A 21,075-nucleotide genomic window follows, 5' to 3' on the forward strand; every position below is an offset into this window, starting at 1 on the left:
AATCTGAATTATATTAATCTGTTTATATGCCTTTTATATGAATCATTTTATACTTACTTTTAAAATTATCGCTGGTTCACTTGAACTATTTGTGTTAAGAAATTGTTAATTAATGCTGATGAAGACTAATATAACTGTGTAAATAATTATAGATTATTTTAAGAAATCTCCTTTATATTTTCCATTTCAGTGTTGTTTTCAGTGTAACATTTACTTTTTTTAATGTATAAGGTTTTAATTTGAAGATTATGTAACTTGGTTGTTTTAATGTGCATCAGAAGCAAATAAAATTTTAATGGATCCATCAAGAAATGATGCTAACCCTTGCTTAGCTCTTGCTTTTAAATTAGAGGTGAGGTTTATTACATTATTAATTTATAGATAAGTGTGATATAAAATAGTTTAAAACTATTTTTTGAAATTCAGATATTACATTTTGTAATTCTTTATTTGTTAAGAATAAATAAATTCCAAAGAGAGAACTTTTGTAAGCATTTTGTTTTAAATTGCATAATAAAACACTATAGGAAGGTTAGTACTTGTCAATGAAATATTTAAAAGTTTATATATCACTTGTCAGTAATATGTTAAAATGAGTTTGACCTATGGCCATGTATTCTTATTTGTTTAGTAGTTACTAATTTGTTGTTGGTAAATTGACAGAACATACACTTTAGTTATGCAGTTGATTTCTTTCATCCTCAGGCAGGAAGGTTTGGACAGCTGACTTATCTAAGGTTATACCAAGGCATGTTAAAGAAAGGTGATTATATTTACAATACAAGAACAGGAAGACGTACAAAAGTTTCCAGATTGGTGAGAATGCATTCTAATACAATGGAGGACATACAGGAAGCATATGCTGGTGATATTTGTGCACTGTTTGGTATTGACTGTGCCAGTGGTGATACTTTTGTAACAAAGAAAAACTTAAAAGTCTCTATGGTAGGCTTTTACTTTTATTTTTCAAGTTTTTTAATGTTGTTATGAAAACTATTATTTACAATTCTAGAAATTAAGAAAGATTAGTTTTCAAGCTTAGTAAAAATATTTTTTAATACTTATTAACTTGCATAGATATAATGTTTTCACAGAAGCTGGAACGAGGTATAGTAAATAGATTTTATGTCCAAAATTTCTATTAGCTGAAAAATCCTAGTTTGCAGCTTAACTTCAACTACTAATTATTTAGATAATAGTTGTTTGAGGTAGAGTTTCCTTTTACACTCACTTACTGCTGGTAGAGCTGTATGTCTATGGATTTACAATGCTGAAATCAGGGTTTCATTTGCCATGGTGGACTCAGCAGATAGCTCGATACGGCTTTACTATAAGAAAACACACACCCTTTTACATTCATAAATTGTGTGTGTGTGTGTGTATTTGGTAAGAAGAGACAGAGGCTGGTTAACTTTCAGATATCTGGTTCTTAATATCTGATTGGATTCTGATATTTTTAATCATATAAATAGGTGTGGCCATTGTATTGAATATACACTGCAGACGTGAGCTACTGCTTCCTTATAGTACAGTATTAAACAAATTACTTATATTGCAGAATGGCTGGTATAGGTATTAACACTTTTACTAATAAAGTAGTCAGTAATAACTACTTACACCATTACACTGCAGTATTGTAATTATTCTTTCAGTTTTTGATTTCCAGTTGTCAACTTATCATAATTAGCAAAATCTGTTATTGTTTTAATAATAAATTTGATAGTAACCACGGACTATCTTCCACTATAAAACACAAAATTGACAAAATATTTTATTAAGAAAAATAATTTTAGAGGTCTTTTCCTTAACAGGAAGTTTTCACACAATTTCTGTAATGCTTAATTGTTGTTTTTTATGCATTATGCTAAAAACTGTTAAGAAAGCTAACAGTTCAACACTAATACTCAATGCTGGGTGCATATTTTTTTTCTATATAGTAATAAATTTCTTACAATTTTATATTCAATATACATTAAAAAAACCAGTAGCTTCAGTGCACTTTTCACAAACTGGTCTTAAAGCTAATAACTGAAGATGACTTAAGAAGGTCGAAACATTGTTCTCTGCTTTATTATGAAAGTGTTAATACCCACACCAGCCATCCTGCAATATATTTTTACTTCAAGTGGGTTTCTCGTGATTATGACAAACATGTTTCTTCATCAATGTTTTTGAAATTCAGTAGTTGCCACTGCAGGCCCTTTAAGGGAACGTCATAGTGGGTGACAGTGCTATACACCCCTGAACTTCATTTAAGTTTGTTGTTTTATTGTGTTCAACATTGATTTCACTGCCACTACTATTATCACCTGTGGCATACAATAGGCAACACAATGGGTGTGCATGGTGTGTACTTAAACAACATAATATGACTATATGTATTGTGATTACTGAAACTCTTAGTGTTTAATACTTGGTAAAATAATAATAAACAACTTGGTGTTAAAATAAATAATTTAATGTTAATAAAAATCATAAGTGTAATTCTGATCTGTAATTACTTAAAATTGAAAGATCTGGTTTGTGAACTTAATGTCATTTACATCAGAGCAGTTCGTTAGATAAATAGTGTTTCAACCATTAATATTTTTGTTGTACTCATGATTCCTGGTATTAGGAAGGAAGTCTCTAAACATTAGACATAGTATGGATGACATTTTACATTTTTCTTTGTTTCATTTGTAAGTTCTTGTAGCTTTAATTAAAAAGCAGTCACTTCTGTATGAGTTACCTGAAGGTTCTCTTATCATTTTTAATTCAAGCACAGTTGTTAGATTCAATATGACAATTCTTATTTAGCTAAAAAGATTTTTGTAATTACAAACATCTTGGTTATTAATTGAATTTCTAGAAATGCAGTAATTTATGGGTCAAAAAACATACTAAGTATCTGTTATCTGGAGAACTAAGTTCTTTCTCAGTAGTTCAATATTATATAGTATGCAGCATATAATAGAGTTTTTGCATAAATTTCAATGTTTTGTTATTATAATTGCAATGTTATAAAAAATTATTTTAAGTTTTAGTTTTTGTAAAGTTAAAATTTTTCCTTTTAGGAATCAATTTATGTTCCAGATCCGTAATATCCATGTCTATTAAACCTAAGAACTCTAAGGACAATGACAATTTTTCTAAAGGTATTAACAGGTTTACCGGTGAAGATCCAACTTTTCAAGTCTACTTTGATACAGATAGTAAAGAGGTAAGCACTGTCATACCCACCTAACTAACTCTTTATTTGCATCTCTTACAATTTCTAAGATCATTTCAAAGAAGTTGTATGAAAATGAGATGGAAACTTTCCAAAGAAAAGTTCAAATTGATTTAATAGTAATTATTATTATGATGTTCTAAAGTGAAATGTTTATCCAAGGTTGTAAATAGTCATGTTTATTCAGTTTTAAAATGGTTAATCATAGTATTATTATGCTTAAAAGTATAAACTAATCCATCAGTAGGATGCTATACATGTATTCAAGTGTCTAAAGTTGTTATAATCAGTTGATTGGTGCATCATAGAAGACAGAATCTCTCAAACTTTCAAGATTTTATTTTTGGTTCCTCAATTTTTAATTTGTTATAAAATGATGGATTTGAATTTGACAATAAAAATATTTCCTTTTTTAGATTTTTACCAAGGCTGAATACTTGTATTATTACTTTATAAATGTATTAATATTTAAAATCTCTCATTTTTGCTATTTGCATTTTCACACTTTTTGTTGTAATATTTTTGTGAGTGGTAGGCTAAGTTATTAGTTTTAAGACCAGTTTGTGAAAGGTGCACTGAAGCTACTAGTTTTTTAATGCATGTTGATTATAAAATTATATGAAATTTATTACTATATAGAGAAAAAATATGTACCCAGCATTGAGTATTAGTGTTGAACTGTTAGTTTTTTTAACAGTTTTTAGCATAATGCATAAAAACAACAATTAAGTATTACAAAAATTGTGTAAAAACTTAAATTACTTCCTGTTAAGGAAGAGACCACCAAACTTGTTATTTTTAATAAAATATTTTGTTAATTTTTGTGTTTTTTAACAGGAGGATAGTCTGTGGTTTTGTCGTATTTATTATTAAAACAATAATAGATTTTGCTAATTATGATGAGTTGACAACTGGAAAGAATAATTATAATACTGCAGTGTAATGATATAAGTAGTTATTACCTTTATATATTTAAGTAACTGACTTGGTAAGTATCAATGTGCCCCTTCAGTTTCACTATTTGTGGTATACATTATAGTACTTTTTTTTCCCTACTTACATTAGACTGTTACATAAATGTAGAGGTCTAGCCCACTTCATACTAAATAATTATGAAGGCAATTGCAACAGATTATGGAATCTGTTAACCATTTCAGCTAAAAGGCAATGATTTATGTTTGTTTCTTTCAGGCATTTTTTTAAAGTTAGGAAGAGAAGTTTCTGCAACCTATAATAAAATGAGTGGTGATTTAAATTAACATGTCTTCTATCAGCTGTAAAATACTTTTTAAATTCTGATATGAAACCAAATGTTTGCTACACAGGATTGCAAATTGTTTATAACTTGCCATGCTGAGCTGGTTATAATCAGCAAAATTATGGTCTGCCATGGATGTTCATATTATTCATAATTCAACACTGGAAAAAAGACTGAGATGTCCAAGAAATAGGGTTTTACTGGGTACACAGTTTATGTGCATGAAATTTAAACGTGTGTAGGAATACATTATATGGATACTAATTTGTATATGTTTTATATACACGATGAGTGATGAGAAAGACTTATTGAAACTGAGTCTAAAGTTATTATGTCATTTTGGAAGAGAATTTAAAAGAAAAATAAAGTTACTCTGAATATGTTTACCATTATATCTGTATAACAACAGCAATAGTAGGCTTTGTTCAAATGTTCATGTGAGATCTTTCAATATATTTCTTGGGCCCGGCATAGCCAGGTGCATTAAGGCGTTCAGTTCGTAATCTGAGGGTCATGGATCCGAATCCCCATTGCACTAAACATGCTCACCCTTTCAGCTGTGGGGGCATTATAATGTTATGGTCAATCACACTATTCATTGATAAAAGAGTAGCCTAAGAGGTGGTAGTGAGTGATGATGACTAGTTGCCTTCCCTCTAGTCTCACACTGCAAAATTAGGGATGGCTAGCTCAGATAGCCCTTGAGTAGCTTTGTGCAAAATTCCAAAACAAACAAACACAATTCCAGACACCTACAAATTAAGAACTTTATTTATATAAATATATGTTATTGAAATAATCCTTGTTGACTTTTAAGTCATTTTAAATAAAATACTCAAGATTCCACTTATCTCGGGCAGATTACTGCCATGTTTAGTAATATCAACCAATTATCACTGAAATAATATTTATAGACCTTTCCATAATCAAAAATTGCTAGAACAGTGGATTTGAGTTTATATTCAGGGGTGCAATGCCTCATTAGTAGATAGATTTTTCTAGATCAGAAGAAATAAGTGAATATGGCAATAAAAGAAGTAAGTCTGAGCTTGCATTGTGATTTACATGTATTTAAAATATAAGTTTGTTACTATTTTCTATATTGCAAAATTTTCTCCAGTACAGCAGGTATTTTAGACACCTTTTTGTATAAACTGAAGTAGTGGTCATGAAAGGGAATTTGGAGTTATGTTGTAAATGAAGATCTTGTATATAAACTATATGTATAACATGAAACTTGTATTTTAATTTTGTACTTCAATTCTGAAGTTGTTTTTATGCTGTATTTTCAATTTTAATTTTTTTTTTAATTTAGACAATAGCCTCAGGAATGGGTGAGCTACATCTTGACATTTATGCACAGGTATTAGTTATTTTAATAGTATATGCAGTTTTCCTATATGTGAGTAGAGTGGTAGCTAACTTGTTTACTTTGTGTTTTTTTCACAGTACATCATGAAGTACACAGTAACTAGACACTGCTGAGAATACAATTCATTATCCCCATTATGTTATATCCAAATAATCCTCACATAATCTCGGGCGCACCAAACATGCTCACCCTCCCAGCTGTGGGGGCATTATAATGTGACTGTTAATCCCACTATTCATAAATAAAAGAGTAGCCCAAGAGATGGCGGTGGGTGGTGATGACTAGCTGCCTTCCCTCTAGTCTTACACTGCTAAATTAGGGGACTAGTGCAGATAGCCCTCAGTAGCTTTGTGCAAAATTCTAAAACTAACTAACTAATAATCCTCACATATGAATATATGTATAACTCAGTAATGACTTAGAATACAAAAAACTGACACAAACAAAAATATCCTCAAGTAATAAAATGAATACACACCTCCTCATATAAGATTGCTTATTTTTCACCCGAGTTTGTGGTATGAGCCAAAGAAATTTGCAAAACTTCAAGCACTTCAACTTAATTTCACATGAAATCATGTGAATTCATGCTACTGCATGATGATGTTAATCATGCAGGAAAACCTTACACCGATAGAAGTGTGATACACCTCCATGCATAGTGAAGTCCTGTACGTTCGTTTTCATGAATTCTCATTATTTTCATTGGCATTGTCAGGAACAGACATGCTTAAGTTTGCTGAGAATTGGCACTTTTTCAAATTTCAGCTTTCGTTGGATTGAATTTTGATGTATTTATTATGATTTCACAGTTTAGTGTGAACTGTTCTGCTGATGAGAGTGAAAATGTTACTTATACTGAACAACTTATGAATAATTTGGTGGGAAGTTCTTTGTCTGAGGAAGATGTGATAACTATTGTCTAAAGTTTGTTGGGGTCTGAATCTGATCCTTGAGGTGGATTCATGTATGTGGTGAAGGGCCTCCCAAGAGAAGGTTCTATACTTTAAGTTTACTTCCTCTGGGATCTAAACATCTACTCATGTGTTTGCTGTGCATGGTGACTTATGAAAAGGAGGAGAGAAACCTTGTGGTTGACAGATCCAACCCTAACACACCACTTTGGCCTTGAATTCCTTTAGATGGGTGCAACTCCCAGGGTCATTTGGCTGGTCCACTTGGGCTAGGGTCAAGGGAGTACTAGTGTTGAATGTTTTCATTGGTGTTGTGGACATTTCGTGTGATGCTGGTGTTTGGGTATAGTACTCCTGAAACCATGGCGTAGCTGCAGTGTCCTGATTTGGCATGCCAGTGTGTCCCCTCATAGGGCTCATGGTGTTTGTGGTAGGAAGGGACAGTGGGCACTGAAATGTATTCTATTTATTATAGATACTCCCATCTGTGAGAAAAAAAATGAAAACAAAACAGATGAATGATTCTGTTACAGAGACAACATCACAGTTAGACTCTACATCTCAGAGTCTAATTTTGCGTTCATTGTCTGAGAAATCTTTTGGGCAAATACCTCCCAAAAGTACACAATTATGCTGCCTACAGATGTTCTTATTTTTACATTTACATCACTACATTCACCTGCCACTATCAAGGCAGGTTACTTGAACTGTAAAGTATGTCTGTATATTCCAAATCCTCTGAGTGTGAACTGGAACCTTGCTATGTTAACTGTAATGGTTCCCACTTTTTACTTTCATTTTTGTTCTAAGTAGGTGAAGGAGAAGGAGATGCAATATTTAAAGACTGAACAATTTCTCTTACCCAGAGGCTTAGAAAGTATTGTCCCCCGTTCCTTCTGGGATGTATGCTGCTGCACTCCATTCCACTGCTACAGTGGAAGTACAGACAGATCTTTCCATGCCTACAACAGAGTCATTCTCCAACTATGTATGTAGTCTTTTGCCCTCCATGGTTAAAAGAGTTGATGAATCAACATCTACTTCGATTTCTGTTCCCACCACTCTTTCCAGTGTCTCCCTTGATCTATTTCTTTTGATTTCAGCTACTGGCATTTCCTTGGGCCCATCTTTTTCTCCAGTCCCAAGATACAGAATGATTATTCTTTCTTGCCCTCAGTCACTGGAATCTGTGTCAACAGATGGAGACCTACCTGCTCACTCAACCAAGGACAGGATCCATGGAGATTAGTATACCTACTTCTAATAAATAAAAATGACATTAAACAAAAAAAGAAGGGATCTTCCCCCAGTTCTCTACCTAAATAAAAATGGTCACGTTGATACAGTGGAACTGTCGAGATTTCCGTTCAAATACAGATGGCATTAAGGATTTGTTTGATTCTTATCATCCTGTGTCTCTCTCCTTACAGGAAAAGTTTCTGAAACCTGCTAATGCAATCATCTTTCAGCAGTTTTCTTTATACAGAAATGACAGATTCTATGATGGACGAGTTTATGAAGGGGTAGCACTACTAGTCAATCAGTATGCTCCTGTTCTGTCTTTGCCACTTGAGATATCCTTGGAGGCCATAGCCATCTGTATTTCCTTGGGTCATATCACTACTGTTTGTTCTCTCTATCTGTCTCCTGGAGAGACCTATGATCAGTCAGACTTTGCTGCTGTTATTGAACAGTTGTTGTCTCCCTTTTTAATTCTGAGGGCTTTTAATGGACATAATCCCATTTCAGGTGATGCTGACATTGATGGGAGGGGTCATTCTGTGGAGCATATGCTCTCAGATCACAACCTTTCTCTATTTATTATTGGTATTTATTATTTTCCTGCACCAGTTGATCTCTCTGCCTGCTTCCTTCAATTTTTCTCTCACTTTTCTTTGAGGGTTGACAGGACCCACAGGGCAATGACCATTTTTCCATCATTTTGAGGAGTCTAGCTGTAGTTGATGGCACCTGACCTGTGTGCCTTAGTGGAAACTGGACCAGGCCAACTGGTTCTCTTTCACTGCTTTCTCAAAATTTGATCCTGTCATCATCTGTAAGGCATCAATAGATGACTGTGTGCTGGCAGTGACTGACTGTATTGTCCAAGCAGCTGGTAAATCTGTTTTAAATTTAAAATCTCAACACGTTTTTCATGGTATCCTCATACATGGTGGAATACCTTTTGTAGATATCCTACACTTTTCAAATCACATTGCCTTTCAGCAGGCCTGTGAACATGTTCATCCATTAAGATGTCAAAGTCAGAAGGAATCTTCGATTAAGTTTACAATCAGTATCTCTTCTACCACCAGTTTCAAAGACAAATGGGACAAAATTTGGAAGTCCAGAAGACAAGTATATATTTGTCCCTCTTTTCATCTTGCTCCCTGATAATGAGGATGTTGCTAATACTCTTAGTGAAAAGTTTTCCTGAGCATCTAGCACTTCTGTTTTGTACCCCAACTTCTTAGCCATCAAGACTTGGACAGTGTGATTGCCTCTTTACTTTTGAGCTGTTTGTTTCTATGACTAAATTGTCCATTTACACTGGGGGAAGTCAGTCTTGCTCTTCATCAGTCTGGCAGTACATTGGTTTGATCTGATGATGTTCACTACAATGTGATATACCACCTCTCTCTTGCCTCTTTTTCTTTTCTTCTGGTAGTTTTTGTTTTTAATTGAATCTGACAGGAAAATGTTTTTTCTGATGCTTGGTGCCAGGCTGTTGTCCTCCCTTTTACTAAGTCTGGGAAGGATCCCATTAGCTTTGGAATAGTTTCATATTAATTCTCCCCCTGATTTCATCGATATTCAAAACCAATTGGCCCATTTCTTTTTTGTCATCTATGTCTATTCTGTTTTTCTAAATACTAGGCCACCTCAGTATTTGTGGAAATGAGCTTGCTGTGACAGTGCAGCTAAGTCTGTCTCCTCTGGTACTGTCACTGTTGTGCCTGTACTATATATGGACTAGAGTCTTGTATTCAAGGCTTGGCTCCATGCCAGTTGGCAGTCAACTTGGAGTGAGCAATGTGAGAACAAGCTATCCCAATTCAAATCTTTTGTTGCTCTTTGAACAACTTGTTTCTTTAATTATTCTAAGGAGGCAGTTGTCCTGGCAAGGCTGTGTGCATTGTTCACAGTTTTTAACCAACTGTTTTCTTTTATCTTGGACTGATGCATCAAAGTGTGTCCTTTGTGATATTCAAGTCACAATAACCCACATTTTACTGTTGTGCCATCATTACAACTGTGGATGACTGCACCATTTTAGACAAGTTTTTTACCATCAGTTTACACCTGAAGTTGGACAGTGACACTGTCCACATTACTTGTGGCTTTAAATTTTTAAGGGTCATTGGCCTTTTTAATTCTTTTTAAGAGTTTTATTCAAATTTTGGCTATTGATTTGTTTAACTTAATTTTCTTTTACATGTTACTAGTTGTTTGGTGCAGATAGCCTGGTTGCTTTGCCCAAAAAAACACCAAACAATCAACCTGTAATTCTACCAACACCTTCAGTTTCAGCTCCACTCACTTCTCTTCCCTTCTGTAAAGACTAAAGTTGAGGAGGATGGATGTGAACGATTTTTCCTGCTAACAGATTTAGCCTTGGGAATGCTCTTACCTACTTTAGAACAACTCTAGTTTTCCTTGGATTTTCAAAACCTTATTACTTGAGTATGTAAAGTTCTTCCTTTCTTTCTTCCATATTATTTGATTCTTTCCATTCTCTATTACATAACACTTTCTGTTGTGATTTCTTGGTTTTCTCCCCCTTTACAGAAATTTTTTGTAATGCCATTTCCTTTCTAGATCAACTTTGCTCCCATAACCTTATGTTTTGTTCCCCTCGCTTGACTGTTTCTTTTGTTCTTGCTTATAATTACTCAAACTTCCAGTTCATTGACACCTGATTTTTTGGAGTCTCTTATCAGTTTGGGGAACAGATTTATTAATGGCTGTTTCCTGTCTAATGCCTAGTTTTCCTGACTTTGAGCCTATCCCACTACTCTTCTCAGTTACATCTCTTCCATTCTTATGATAGAAGTGCTTCATTGTTCCTCTGATATTTTTGGGGTTTATAGATTACACATCTTCTTACATTGACCAATTCCATCTTCTCTGCTGTTTTTGCCTCTATTCTTCATTTGAAATTTTTTGGTGGTGTCCCTGATCCCCTTAAATCATGGGCTGAAGCTACCTGTTTTCCCTTACTTTCCTAATTTCTTGTTTTTCTAACCTCATCCTAGCTTTCCTTCTGCTCTTCTTTTTATTCCTGCATCCTACACTAGAGTCATATCTGGCTAGTGTTTGCTTGCTTTTAAAAATAGGGTTTTGCAGAATTGTTGCACCATCTCTAGTAGAAGACCTTTCCAGACTAAAGAACTAATGAGAATCAGAGTATATTATGTGGTTCACCTCTACTTGAATCCTTCCTATCATTAAGTGAATGTGGCAGACCCTTGTCACTTACCAATTCCCGGCTGCTTGGGTGGGGTGGACCATGGAGAATCCTAACCACTGTTGCTAGAATAAGGTTTGTTATAATGTGGAGTCCAAGTTGGGCAGCTTGGACAATCATAGCAGTTGATATGTGAAGTGACAGATATAGCTGTTTGATGCATCATAATTCTTAGCTAAGTCTTTCTACTTGACTGCAATAAAGACTATTATACTGGATGAGACAGTGTTTTTATGCAAGGTGGAGCTTCTTCTTGCTCATCCCAAGTAACAAAATGATGGTTTTATGGTCAGAACATTGCCCTTCTCCTGTGACCAGACCAATTGCCAGATAGGAACCCTACTGAACACGTCTGAATACACCTGGAACAGCCAACTAATGAGGACACCTTCATATTAGTTCTTTGCCAGGATACAATTGTACAGGGCCAATTATCAGATCATGTAGAAATGACATTACTAACTGAAAAGGGTAGATGCACTAATCTTTCCTCTTTGTTTTTTCATATTTCATTGTATTAATAAAACAGTCAATTTGAAACAAGCGTCTAGTTACTTATTGGTAATAAAGAGTGTTCCAGTGATACTTAAGTAATCTTACAAAGTTTTTAATATAGTTAATTTTCTAAGTGTTAGTATTTTAGCCTTCATTAATTAAGAGAATTTATTGTTTTAAATAAGAAAAAATTTATTGAGTAACTTTAATTTGAAAATTATCATTTCAAACTGTCTACTTAGTTCTTCAGTATAACTAACTTTTACAGTGATTGGAAGTTGTTTTTATTATTAACTAAAAAAACTTTGAAGCATAATGTCATAAATAAAAGCAAATAATTATCTCTAGTGTTTTAAGATAACACCAAAGAAGTAACTTTAATCCCAAAAGGGAGAAATAGTAACAGTTATTAGATTACTCTTTTTCTTATGGTTAGAGAATGGAGCGAGAATACAACTGTCCAGTTGTTATGGGTAGACCAAAAGTAGCTTTTCGAGAATGTCTACTAGGTCCATGTGAGTTTGATTATCTTCATAAAAAGCAGCATGGAGGAGCTGGCCAATATGGCAGAGTTATAGGCATTATTGAGGTTAGTCTTGTTCTATACAATATGGTGGTGTATCATTCATACTTAGCAAAAAAACTGTATAATAATAAGAAAATAAAAATAAAATAAATTTAAATAAACTTCTTTGCTTCTTATCATTCATTATCTGAACTCAATACAAGTGTACTATTGAAAAAATACCTATCTTGTTGTATAATGTCTGTACACAGTAAACTAAAAAATTCAAAACATAAGATATCAATACTTTAGGAAGGGATTTCAGTGGTTACTGTTTGTTTATTTACTTTTATGAATTATATTTATTTAGCCTCTTCCTTCTGAAGAAAACACCAAAGTAGTTTTCAGTGATGAGACAATTGGAACAAATGTGCCAAAACCATTTGTTCCTGCCATAGAAAAGGTATAGTTTAATTGATATAAGTATCTTTGTTGTTGTTTTATGTAATAGAAGCGGCTTTAGTTATGTGACTTCAATACAAAACCACTCTCTCAGTTACTGTTATATTTCATCAGATGTAAGTAGAAAACTAGTAATGATGCATCAAAGTGTGAATTGAATCAGGAATATATATAGTTTTATAATAAGAGAATAGAATAAAATAAGATTATTTCTGTTAATCATTGTTATTTTCTAACAAAGCAGAAAATTCACAAAGCTTAATGCCATCATGTTTGACATGACTATTTACGTAATATATCTGTAAGAGCACTAAGCTTGTTAGACTTAATGCAGTAATATCTAGCACTGTTTTCAACAAAAAATGTGTGTATATTAGGCTTAATATCATTACTTTAAATAACATTTTTAACACAAACTGTGTATCCATTAGGTTTAATTCCACAAAAAAATATTGAATGTTTTGTATTTTCTTAAGGAAGCAATATGCTTATAAAGCTGAATGTTAGTAATTATTACATATCCTACAGAAGCAGGATGTTCATTAATAACACTGGTTTTGTTTTTTAACAAAATCTTGGTTTTTTTACTAACTGAACTTTCTTATTGTGTTTAATACTTTAATAAAAATTGACAATTTAGTAGAAAATACAATGAATATTACTATTAAGCCAGCCCAGTAAATATTACTTTTCTGTTCAAAACAATGCTATAGATAGCAGATAGTTTTACTGAAAAAACAAAACAAAAAACATTTGAAATGTATTTAGGAGGTCTAAAGGATTGCACAAAAGAAAGTTGAGACTTTTTAGATGAGGAAATGTATTTTTAATCTTAACATGAAAATTACTGTACACATAGACTATTCATTATATTCAATTTACAAAGCTTTGTTTTAGTTTGTTAAAAATACTTCATTAAAATGTATGATTATATATGAAAAACTTGCAATGTTAACTGAAGACTTCCAAATTTTAGATGTACAAAAAGTTAGAAGTATTAAATCTATGGACTTTAATGAATACAAAGAAGTCATGGCTATTCAAACTGATCTATGTTCAGAGAGTTAATACCACTAAATATGGCACCTATTAATTACCTGTCTAAATAGCACTAATTAAGATGTTAAAGATAGGTGTAAGATCAAAGTGTATGAAGTGTTTGCACATTAAATTTTTTTTTGTTATTAACTTGGTTGCAGGGTTTTAGAATGATGTGTGAGAAAGGAATGCTTACGGGTCATAAAATTTCTGGTGTGAAGTTTCGGCTGCTTGATGGTAAGAATTATATAGAAAAATGTTTTAAATACAGTAACCAATTTAAGTGGAAACCAAAAATCCTGTTATAGTAATACATCAGATAGATACCTTAAGTTAACATAAGGTTGTTATTAACTAAATTATTCCTACGTGTTGTCCGAAATCAGTGATATCCAAAATTTTATTGTAAGTTTTTTAATGAAACATTTACTTCATATTTTGTATTGCAGCTTTCAGTTAATTACCACAGAGATATTTTCATACACAAATATTTTTTTAATATACAGGGTGTCTGAAAAGTCTGGAACCATAGGCACTTCACAAGTTTTACAGAATATGTTCTACATGCTGTCCTTATAATATGAAACAAGTTTGGTGACAGTATTTCCATTTTCTTTGAACTCTGCAAAGCATATTTGTGTCAATGTCAATTGTATGATACTCATCACAAATGGTTTTTTAGATATTTGGTGTCCCTCATTTTCTCTCAGTATAAGAGAAAAAGTATTTTTAATCTTAACATTGGGGCTCATTCCTGGAGACCATATCTGACAATCAAATGTCCTAAGAACGTGTCATTCAACTAAGCTTTGACTAATGTTACATAATGTGGCATGCAATCTTGCCTGAACCAGTCACAGATTGTAGCTCCACCTTTCCAACTGTGGCACCATCTATTCTTGCAACATGTGCAAGTGTCATGCACCATTGACTTTTGTATCAAAGAAAAATGGTCCAACCACATGAAAATGACATATCCACATCAAACCATAAGTTTAGATGCACTTGTTCTTTCACTTCATTTAGTTATTATAGGTTGTCTGATGACCACCAATGCATATTCTGTTTGTTGAATTCTTCATTCACATTAAAATTGTCATTACTGAAAATACCAGTTTAGGTGAAGTTCTCATTTGTCTTGCATTGCATAAAATTTTATTAAAGTCCTATAGAGATATTTCTGAGGGTTGAAATGCATCTTGGTCAAACAGCAACATAAGTTCCCTTGTGAGTGCTTTGCCAGGCATTCTCTGTCATCCACATTGCCATATTCTTTAAATATAGCTAGCAATTTTCCAACAGCACTGAGAGTGATGGTTTTCTCATTCTTTGGATAGTTCACATTAAATTTGGCAGCAACCTTCTGTTGGGACCAACCTTATCTGCCACATAGCAGGATTAACTCTACCTTCTCAATCTTTGACAATGTTGTAATCAGTGGATTATCTGAATTAAGAAAAGCTGCAAATGTTCCAAATTACTTCAATACCCTGTATATAATGGTGCTGCTGGATATGTAATTTTATTTGTGTTATGGAAATTACATAAAATATCTATGAATAAATAGATTGGTTTGACTAGAGCAAAATGCTGATGTTTTGTATTATTGTCTTGAAGAAAATGTAAAAGCTAATTAGTCGCTTTATTTTTATTAATACACATAATACACACTCCAATAATTTCAGACATGTCATTTGTTTTTAATTCACATACTTGTCAATGATAAAGGTATTAAAGAAATCTAACATACATTAACAAAGATTATTCATTGTAGATTATTGAAACAATTTTTAAGAGCATAATGGATAACACTAGTTCAAAAAATTTATATTATGTACATCTATTAACTTGCTATAAACTTTGCTTATTCCACTGTATGTTATTAGCATACCTCAATTATTCAATGTATGATATTTTATCAGATTGTCTGAGAAACTTAAAAATCTCTGGGGAGAACAAAAAAATGAGTATCCTTAATAGTTAAAGATTTAAGATGAAAGGTCATGTTATTAAATATGTTCCTAAATACTGTATAGCTATTAATTAAGAAAAAATATTTAATAGATGAAACAAAAGTAATGTATTGTTAATGTTTCATATTGTATTGTTTAGCTGTTCTAACTTGCTATATTGTTAACTTTAACAAAGTTTTTAAACTGTTATGCCATTGTTGTGAAGCCAGCACTGTTAATTTAGGTGCCATGCTCGTGAACTTTTATTGGTTATAATGTGCTGATGTTATCTTCTCGACATCAAGTGTACAGTAGCCATTAAAATATTATCATTATTATTATGTTAGTATTCAAATAGCACAGTGCCTTTCTTAGATTGTTGAAAGACATTTTGATATTACTTATGTAAAATAATAACACTTTATTACTTACGTTCCCCACATGTTCAGAGTTTTACACACAGCATTATTGGCCTAGAGTTACATCTGGACTTAAAACCAAAACTAAGCTTGTGTAAAAAGAAATCATATGTATTTTTTTAATTTCAGTAATTTTACATAAAAGTATTATGCACCAATAGAGTGAACTATATGTTAATAAAGAAGAATATTATTTAATGACATCAGCATATAAACTGGAATATTCTATATTGATGTCAGCATACAAGAATATTATGTGCTATAACTATATTAATTTTAAGTGTTGTTGCAAACTTAATCAGGAGTAATATCTTGTAATATTTACAGTTGCTAAATACAGTATTATGTGTATATTTATAAGCCTTATTCACACTGTTATGCTCCTTTATGATTAAAGTAATAGATCTGTTATTATGAATTTCCTTGTGTTTAGAAATATAAAATAAGTGCTGTTGATATTACTATTACTTAGACATTTGACTAGAAATATTATACACTATATTAGTGAACTTAGTTCTGATATTATATACTGTTGTTGTGAAAGTAATCAGTACTTATTTTTACTGTACTTTATACTTTTGACTAAATGTTACATATACCATTTTCATATTGACCAGTTCTAATATTTACTATTATACAGACAGATGAGCAGTATTGATATATATTGTTTATTTGTTTTATTTTCTAGGTGACCATCACATTGTTGATTCCAATGAAATTTCATTTATTCTTGCTGCTCAGGGTGCAGTGAAAGAAGGTATGTTATTTTGCTGCTAAATTTTTGTTAATGTAAGTATTAAATGTTAGGTTATCAGACGAATTCTACACTAGAACTGAGCAATTTAATTAATTACTCAGTTACCTCTGAACAATGATTATTGTTTTGTAAACTGGGATTAATGCCACAGAAATAATCAGCTAATGAAAATTAGTGTTTCCAATTATTCCAACAGCTGATTAATCAAAATTACAGTTAAATAACCAACTAATTGAAATGAGTTATTTTAAGTATCATTGTTTTTTTATTATTCCAACAATCAAATAATTAAAAGTATGTTTAAATTATCATAAAAAATAATTTACAAACCAAAATTTGTGTTTTAAGTTATTTTATCTTAGTAACCATAATGTTACCATTATGTTTGTTGTTAAGCCAATAGCTATAATTTTGAATTTCTGACTAGAGGGAAATGCACTGGCTGGAATCATCCACCACCAACTTTCTAGCTATTAAAGTGTTAAAGTGTTGTTTTTTTTTTCACTGTCTAATGTTTCTAATTCAGCATCAGGTAACTGTATTCTTTAATATTGTATCAAAAGGGTCTAGATTTTAGGGAGGGTCTAGCAATCCCTGTCCCCATATTTTCAGGAATTGATAATTTATTTAATATTGTATAAGCAGGCCTAGATCTAAGATAGTGGTACAGGTGGGTCAAACTCTTCCACTCGTTGTTTTTTAGAAATTTATTTAAAAAACTAGAAAAATGCCCCCTACCATAAAGTTTCAAAAAGGAAACAGTAGATGTCAGTGTTCTTTTTTGATTGGGCCTTTCATTACCATAAAAGGTATTTGACGTTTTCTAAAATAAACACAGTTGGAGTCTACAGCAGTCTATTTACATGATTATTTCTAAGTTAATACAACAAAATGAACATCAGTTACATTTTGCCGTGACAAATGTTTGTCCTTTGGCTTTCTCCTGACACTGATTATGTGTTTAGACTTTGAAGGTTTGTTTTCAACAAATGTAATATTTTTATTGTTTAAGACACCTGCAGCTCTTATAACATAGACTTGTTAAAAAAATTTATTTTTTTCTTTGTTTTGAATTTAGAATTCTCATGAGAGAGAAATTTCTTACATTGTTGATTTCTAAAATATGTGAAAATGCAAATGATAATGAGTGGATAAATAACAAATTTTTAGACAATTTTTAAATGGATATCATGTTTACCAATGCTATATAGTTTTATTATAATTAAGCTTAATTTTTAACTATTTAATTTGAATTTAAAAGTTTTAAATGTTTTTGATTAACTGTTTTCATTTTCATATCAACCATATTACTAGAAATAAATATATAAGCTTTGAAAGTTCTAGATTAAAATCTAATTGTGCTAGTTATTATAGAATATGTTAACATTATTTTGACTTTCACTTATTTAGATTAGAACCATATGGTAAATATTGATTCATCCAAAATACTATATAATTATAGGGATGCCTCTTCTTTTATATGAAAAATGAGATCATACTGTCATTACACAAATAAAACATTACTGCAGCTAATGTGGAAAAGGTTAAATGTTGTTCCTTGTTGACACAACAATATGGTGTATTCTGAATAGACTCCTTTGTTTTGTTTTTTTTTGTTAGTATGGGGTTTGTAAGGGGCATGTACTAAAATGAATCCATCTGTTAATCATTTAGCAAGTATCATTATGTGTGCACACACACACACACCTTATCTCATTGTAAGTAATATTTTTTGTGATATAGGTTTTTTATTACTGAGCTAAAAGAAGTTAAGAACATTTACTTAGTATCTGAGGTTCTTTTTTATGGATGAATTTTGTTGAATATATAGGTTAAGTAAAACCCATAATTTAGTAGACTTTTATTTTATGCTGAGAGTTATACCATGTTTGACAGTTCATAGAAAATACATGTGTAGTAGACATTAAGTAACCTAAAATATCATGTTGTAGTGTATAAATATGGCAACTGGCATATCTTGGAACCTATAATGACAGTTGAAGTAACGGGTCCTCAAGAATTTCAGGGTTCCGTCATGGCTCAGCTTAACCGCAGGCATGGCATCATCACTGGAACAGATGCTAATGAAGGGTGGTTTACAATAGTAGCTGAGGTAAGACATTGTAATGTTTTCATAGTAAACTTGTAGCAACACTCCCTCTTTCTGACTTATTTGAAGCATTTGTTGAGATCTAGTAATTGTATTTCAAGTGTAACAGTCTGTAAAATAACTGTTTAATTATAATACGTAACAAACATTAACATCAGTGGGTTATATTGTAAATACCTACTCATGGGGAAGAACCCAGTCTCTTGACAACTGGCTTTAGTTTCAATCTTTAGTTTTTTTATTTGCAAGATTATTTCACACAAGCAACATTTAAACTGCATGTAAGTTCCTAAAAAAAATAAGTAATTTCTGTAGGCCTTCTTGACATATTATATTTAGGTCTAAAATATATGCGCACAACATGCAATCCAGTCCTCAGCCAAAGGACTTTTTAACAATATGAAATTTATAGCATTTGATCAAGAAAGGTTGTGGACAAACACAAGCATATTGTTTGTATATTAGACTTTTTATCTTTTACTAATTCTTAACCTTAGCTGACTGAACCATCTTATTCTAGATAACTACAATAATTTTTTTTTTTTTATTTCATAAACTTGCATAAACACTTTTCAACTACTTTTATCTGTACTATAAGTTTTATTCTTAATTTTTTGTGGGTTTCTTTGATTCTATTTGTAAAACAATGTAATACAATGAATGGTTATAACTGTTTTGTATTCTGTACACTATTATAAATGTCCTTACTTTACATGTAGTTTTATAAAAGTCATGTCTTTTGTTGTAACTGTCTTGTACATTTAACTTTCAAACACCTATCTTTAGTTATACAGTGGAGTTGTAAATGTCTTATAGCAAATACATTTAATTTTCAAACACCCATCTTTTTATGTTCTATATAACATTTGTAAGAGTGCCATATAAATACAACAATAACTAATACAGAACTAAAGATGAAAAATTTTGATCAATGTATAAAGTACATATCTACATTTTTTTTTCTGTCTTATTTCTAGGTGCCCCTTAATGATATGTTTGGTTATGCAACAGAGTTGAGATCATCTACACAGGGTAAAGGAGAATTCAGTATGGAGTATTGCCGCTACTCTCCTGCTTTACCAGAAACTGAACAGGAACTTATACAACAGTTTGAACAGGATAACAGCAGCACAGAAGCAGATAAACACAAGAAGAAGAACTGACTTATAGAACATAAAATAATGTGTAGTTGTTAAAGTTTATTTATGTTTTTAGGAAATATAAGTTTTCAACATATATGAACAAGTTGGTTCTGAAAGAAACCAAAACAGAATTTAAGAATTCTTTCAATTTTCTTATGTTTTAAGAATCATTTTACCAATTTTTTTTTTCCATCTCATAAATATGTATATGATGATAGAATAAATCATTTAATACCAGTGTTCCCACTAAAAGTGGTCATTCATAGTATGTTTAAGTTGTTATCTGGAGTTATAACTGTATTAAATAGAAATAAACCAAATAGTCTTTTAAAGGAATTGTGGGGTAATATTTTTTTAAAATCATCAAGAGAATATTACATCTTTTGCAAGAAATTTCAGTATAACTTTTAAAGTTCTGTCTATCACATTTTACCAGTTTATTTTTACTTGACAATAATTTTCAAGTAGACTAGAAAAATGTATTAAAAAAAGAACAAATTGTAACTAGAAAGTTTGCATTTAACTGCAATAGCCAACAGTGTTCAGAAATACTTTTTAGTGCTCTAACATGTTCTTTGATACTCTGTGATGTTTATATATATACTTAGTGCTTAATACTGATTTGTAGTATTATTTGATATTCTACAGTACTTTACTATGCTCTGCAGTATTTTACAATGCTCAGGGATATCTTGCAGTGTCTTAAAATACTTTAAAAAATCTACAGAACATTACAGTACTTTGCAATGTCTTTCAGTACTTTATAGTGATCTGCAGTAATTTATAATGTACTAATCTAACTTAAGTGTCCTGCTTCTTGTGGTATTTGCTGTATTTCATTGCACTTTACAGAATTCTACAGTGTTCTCCAGTATTTCACAGTGCTCCTTGTTGTTCTACAGTATTTATTTTGTAGACAGTGCCTTACAGTGTTCTACATCATTCTACAGTGTTTTACTCTAGTGTTTTGTT

General features: G+C 31.6%; 1 pseudogene across 1 annotated transcript in view; it reads left to right on the forward strand.

The window, feature by feature from the left end:
- The window catches only part of LOC143231368 (elongation factor G, mitochondrial-like), a 49,278-nt pseudogene extending 29,006 nt beyond the window's left edge, over window positions 1-20,272 (forward strand). Inside the window, exons 4-13 of the transcript XR_013016886.1 lie at window positions 279-352; window positions 706-945; window positions 3,057-3,202; window positions 5,785-5,832; window positions 12,155-12,307; window positions 12,594-12,686; window positions 13,885-13,960; window positions 16,783-16,851; window positions 18,804-18,964; window positions 19,939-20,272. The product of XR_013016886.1 is annotated as an elongation factor G, mitochondrial-like (transcript). The remainder of the gene's footprint in view (window positions 1-278; window positions 353-705; window positions 946-3,056; window positions 3,203-5,784; window positions 5,833-12,154; window positions 12,308-12,593; window positions 12,687-13,884; window positions 13,961-16,782; window positions 16,852-18,803; window positions 18,965-19,938) is intronic.
- The last annotated feature ends 803 nt before the right edge of the window (window positions 20,273-21,075 follow it).

This window comes from Tachypleus tridentatus, chromosome 11, assembly GCF_004210375.1.
Source record: "Tachypleus tridentatus isolate NWPU-2018 chromosome 11, ASM421037v1, whole genome shotgun sequence".
Classification (NCBI taxonomy): Eukaryota; Metazoa; Arthropoda; class Merostomata; order Xiphosura; family Limulidae; genus Tachypleus; species Tachypleus tridentatus.